The sequence below is a fragment of the Lathyrus oleraceus genome, chromosome 6 (genome assembly GCF_024323335.1).
Source record: "Lathyrus oleraceus cultivar Zhongwan6 chromosome 6, CAAS_Psat_ZW6_1.0, whole genome shotgun sequence".
NCBI lineage: Eukaryota > Viridiplantae > Streptophyta > Magnoliopsida > Fabales > Fabaceae > Lathyrus > Lathyrus oleraceus.
In genome coordinates this window covers 236,876,427-236,882,116 of record NC_066584.1, presented here as the reverse complement: position 1 = coordinate 236,882,116, position 5,690 = coordinate 236,876,427, and positions in this window count along the sequence as shown.

Sequence of the window (5,690 nt, the reverse complement as noted above, 5' to 3'; positions counted from 1 at the left end):
AGAACTTTGCGAAACATCAGTATTATTTTAGCACCATAGACTTCGTAAATATAGGAACCATTCCCAAAACCCCATATACCATGGCCCTAATCATCATTTCCGTATAAGTCCTCAGTAGTTTATCTCAGCAGTCAGCTCCGGCCTACACATCCTCTACGTAGGGGACCGATGCAAATAAGTGAATGATCCAGAAAAACAAAAAAAATAAAGAAAAGCATAAAGGCAACTCCGGTATAGGTGACCGTCACAAAGTCATTTAAACCAAAGAATTGTAAAAAATTACTACAAAAACAAAAAGAAAAAGAAAAACTTAACCACTGTTAGTTGGTTCAGAGGTATCTGGCACTGAACTCGGTAGGGCGGATTACGATCTGATCCCCCACAACTACAGTTGGGTCCAATAAAAGGGTTTACACATGTTTATATGCCAGAAACCCCATGCTCAGATCATAATCACTAATAGACCACTCTACTACGAAGCATGTACGGATAACAGGCTTAATGTGATTGCGCCTGAATGAAAAGGACACAAACAGAGATGAAGAGGCAGACCTAGGTGTTGTGGGATAATATGGGTTGGTTAATATAGGAATGAAGTTTATGTCCGTATTTGCGGATTAGTGTCATCATGATACCCTTAGTTCACTCAGTTAGTACCTATCACTGCATCCCGACTTGAACTTAGAATTTTTACCTAAAGCACTCGTTTACACAAATTTTCTTTTATGAGCTTTTTAATGTTTTGCTTGAGGACAAGCAAAGGTTTAAGTGTGGAAGAGTTTGATAACACTGAAATTTACCGTATTTTCGACTCCGATTTCACATGCGTTCTAGTTGTTTTATTATCATTTTGTTGTGTTATTGCTATGTTTTTCTTTGTTTTCAGGTTTTTACTTTAATGGGAGCCCCGATCGAGAAAAGGAGCGAAAAAGAGCCAAAAACCCTAAAATTTAGCATTTTGTTCTTGTGGCCTACCCCATGGCTGGCGCCATAGACCCTGCCATGACGTGTCCAAGCTCAACTTCCCTCAACTTCCACGTTCCCCACTACCTCCACTAAGGCGCCTCAGATTGGCCTTGTGGCGGGCGCCACAAGAGGAAAATAGTTTCCCTCCCATTTTCAAGTTGAAGGGCATCCAAGTCATTTCCATCTTTTTACTTGCTTATAAATAGAAAATCGAATTCACTTTTACAATCATCCAAACTTAGAGTAGAGGCAAACTCAGAGCAACTTTGTTTCACTTAGGCATATATTCAGTATTTTAAAGTGGTAATCGCTTCGCATTGGAGTGTTACCACAATTGTGTAATTGAGTCTGTGATAGAGTCTGTAATCGAGTTTGGAGCACTTTGGAAGGAAGTTAATCCTGTCACCATTTTCATTTCCGCTTTGCAATTTATTCAACCCTCCGATTGGAGCAGGTTTTTATTACTTGTCTTTATCTTATTTATTTCCCGCACTCGCTTTAAATTATTTATTTCCTCGCACTCGCTTTACTTTATTTATTTCCCGCACTCGCTTTAAATTATTTATTTCCCGCACTCGCTTTAAATTATTTATTTCCTCGCACTCGCTTTACTTTATTTATTTCCCACACTCTCTTTACTTTATTTATTTCCTCGCACTCGCTTTACTTTCATTTATTTCCCGCACTCGCTTTACTTTATTTATTTTCCGCACTCGCACTACTTTTATTTATTTTAATGCACTTTTACTTTACCATGTCTAACTAAATTTATAAGGTTGGAATGTAAGGATCGTAATTGAACCGATAATCCGTACAATTGTTCGTAGAAACACTTAAGGGCTATTTTAACTTTCAACTTAAGTTTTCCCGCACTTCAATTCCGTTGGGTAAGATCGAAAGCCGTCCAACATCTTTTTAAACTTAATTGTTTTTAACTATTTCAAAAACAGCGAAAGCGCTTTGTTTAGTTCATTAGGAGATTTTAACATTAAGAAGAAAAGAGATTTTAAAACTATTTTCGGACGCGTTTATAAGTTTAGAGTCTGGTTCGTGAGAACCTCTTTTGGTTAAGAAATCCAAGTTATAATACTTTTCAACTTAGTCAAGATACTATATTTCTTAAAAATAGGTTTACTACTCTAACGCAATGCGCGCCTTTTTATAAGTGACAATAAGAGGGTTTGATTAGGGAGTACAACTCGGTTCTGAATACGCGAAAGCGACAGTTCCTGTTAAATTAGTTCTTTTCAGAGTAGGAAGCATTGCCCATAAGTAGCTCTATTAGCAAGTACTTGGATTATCAATTGATTATGTGAATTACATTCGACCCTGTCTTTATTAATTAATCTTTATTCAACACTTTACTTTTCATTGCGCACTCCAAAAACACTTATTTTGATTGCCTTTGATAAACACCATAACAACAGATAACGATAGATTGACACTTGGTCTCTGTGGATTCGATAATCTTTTAAATTACTCTGACGCATTCGTATACTTGCGAAACACCGCATCAAGAACACATCATGTGCCTCTCCATCTTTCTTCTTGGCAAACGCCCCATAATGTTTGGCAGAAGAGCCTTCTTCTCTGGTCAGGCGTCCTTCCCTGACTCCCTCCTCTAGTCGCATCCCTATGTTCACCATCTCGGTGAAATCACTAGGAGCACTAACGATCATCCGCTCGTAGTAGAAAGAGCTTAAAGTCTTTAGAAAGATCTTCGTCATTTCTTTCTCTTCGAGCGGGGGCACAATCTGTGCGGCCAATTCACACCACCTCTGGGTGTACTCCTTGAATGTTTCCTTATCCTTCTGGGACATAGCCCTCAGTTGGTCCTTGTCGGGAGCCATATCAACATTGTACTTGTACTTCTTGACGAAAGCTTTGCCAAGGTCATTGAAGGAGCTAATGTTCGCACTATCCAAGCCCATATACCATCTCAATGCGGCACCGGATAGGCTGTCCTGGAAATAGTGGATGAGGAGTTGATCATTGTCAGTTTGAGTTGACATCTTGCGTGCGTACATCACAAGATGGCTGAGCGGGCAAGTGTTCCCCTTGTACTTTTCAAATTCATGCACTTTGAATTTGATAGGAATCTTGACGTTTGGCACGAGGCACAATTCAGCAGCAGATTTACCGAAGAGGTCTTTCCCTCTTAGAGTTTTCAGTTCCTTGCGCAGCTCAAGGAATTGATCATTCATAGCATCCATTTTCTCGTACACATCTGGGCCCTCAGATGGCTTAGAGTGATAAATGGTGTCATCAACCCTCGGCAAAGTATGCACAACTGGAGGTGGCACAGCAAGGACCGGGCTAGATGCCGACAAAGAAGCAAAAGTAGGGGCGAGACCCTCTGGAACAAAATTAGCGGGCATCCCCCAGGGAAACCCGGCTGGCATAGCGGTAGGAGCAAAATGAGCACTGGCAGCAGGCACGGTAGAGGAAGCTACCTCTGAAATGACCGTCCTCTGGGGAGGAGTTGAAGGCGTTGGAGAAGATTGGTTTTGGGCGGCCAGGAATGACTTCATCAGGGCAGCCAACCTAGCCACTTCCTCTTTAAGTTCTCTGTTTTCTTGCTCGAGGTGATCCATTAGCTTTGAAGAATTGGCTCTGGTGTAGTACTGATGCGTCAGCTTGTCTTCAAAATAAATGAAGAACACAGAGTTAGACCACTGATCAAGAAGCCCTGAACAAAACCTGCTTATGCACATGATGCATGCAATGCTTGTGCATATGATTTATTTTTTAATCAGAGGAACTTTTAGATATTTATTTGCAAATTTTTGGAAATATTAATCATTTTAGACATATAATGGAATATTCATATCAATAATATCTGGAAAATTTTACACCAAAGAAGTACAGTATTGGTAACCAAATTCAATATAAGAGAGAAGGAAAATAACATCCTATGGAACCCTAGAAACAATCGTCCAAAGCTCTCGAGACCGGAAGATAAGCTGCACGAAGCCTCTTCACCTCTCTCTCATAGGCTGCCTTCATATTTGCCTTCTCCTTGGCAAGCCGATCGTACTTTCTCTTCCAAAATATGGATGACTGAGAAGAAGAGAAGTAACCACATCATCAGGCTCGTCGATAACCTGATGCTCCAGAAATTCTATCAAAGCATCCTTATCTTTGAGTTGCTGAAGTAGCTCCTCTCGCTCACGGACCCAAGCACGCGAACGATCTTCATCTCTCAACTCCTCTACTCCTTGGTTAGGGAGGGTTGAAGGCCCAACCATAACCATAGGTGTAGGTCTCGGATAATCATAGGGCATGCGGTACTCAGAAGCTCTCTTCCTCATCCACGAGGTGTAGCGTTCCAAAGCAATACAATTCTTCGGACCAAGCTCTTTCCTTCCCTTCCTATGAATCTTGCGCCAAGTGCGGACCATCCTGCACTTCAAGTTTTGGGGATCTTTACCCTCTTGAAAGAACATACCTTCTAACAAAATGTTATTAGGTTTATCCTTTAAGGGGAACCCAAGCTGACGACGTGCCAAAATAGGGTTGTAGTTAATCCCACCACATGTACCAAGAAGAGGCACATTGGAGAATTCACCACAAGAGTCAATAATCTGGACACCATCATACACACGGTTGTACCAAAAGATATCATCATTAGTGAGAGACATAAGTCTCGTGGACCACCATAGACATCCTTTGTTCTCCTTGAAGGCGAGCGTCTGTGGCAAGTGCGAAATAAACCACTTGTACAACAGAGGCAAACAGCACACAATGGTACCACCACCTTTTGCATTCCTCATATGCAAAGAGAAATAAGTGTCACCCAATAGAGTAGGAACGAGATTAAGAGTAGAGAAAATCCTAATGGCGTTCACATCCACATAATTATCGATGTTGGGGAATAACACTAGCCCATAGATGAGAAGTACAAATATGGCTTCAAAGGCGTCTTCACTCATGGCCTTCCCAAATAAAGTAGCTTGAGCAATGAGGAAATCAGATGGGAGACCTTGAATTCAACCTTTGGTAGTCATATGAGCACCAATAATAGATTCATCTATATGCAACAGATCAGCAATCTCTTAGGAAGAAGGAACTCTCTCCAAGCCACTGAACGGTAGCTGATCTAGGATAAGTATACCCATAAGATATGCATACTCCTCAAGCGTAGGCAAAAGCTGGAAATCCGGAAAAGTGAAGCAACGGTACAAGGGATCATAGAACTGCACCAACACACTCATCAGACCTTCATCCACATGAGCATCAAGAATAGACAGAAGCTTCCCATGGCGAGCCTTCAACTCCAAGGGATCTAATACATAGGATGTCAAACTCCTTGACTCTTTCAAGTCGGGTTGTCTGAAACTGTACTTATTTGTATTCCTTCTTTGCTTATCCATGTCTGAAAATTTGCAAATAGACCTCTTAAGTTCCTTGAAATTTTTCTCATTGTTGATTATATAGATGTGTATGAATGCATGAATGCAGGGATACAACAATCACACTCAAGGATCAAGCAAATCACACCATACAAAGGTCACGGGATGGATCAAGTCATCCTTAATATCAATCATCCATTTTGGTGGATTATGGTTTACACCTTATCAACACCCAAGTTCCATTGATATTAAGGATATACGAGAACAGATCAACCGCGAATCAAGGGTTTGTTGCAAGTCACGAGCATGAAGTCTTGGTTAAGAACCACCCAAAGGGAGTGTACTATGGTTAAACCTGACGATCATGTTCTA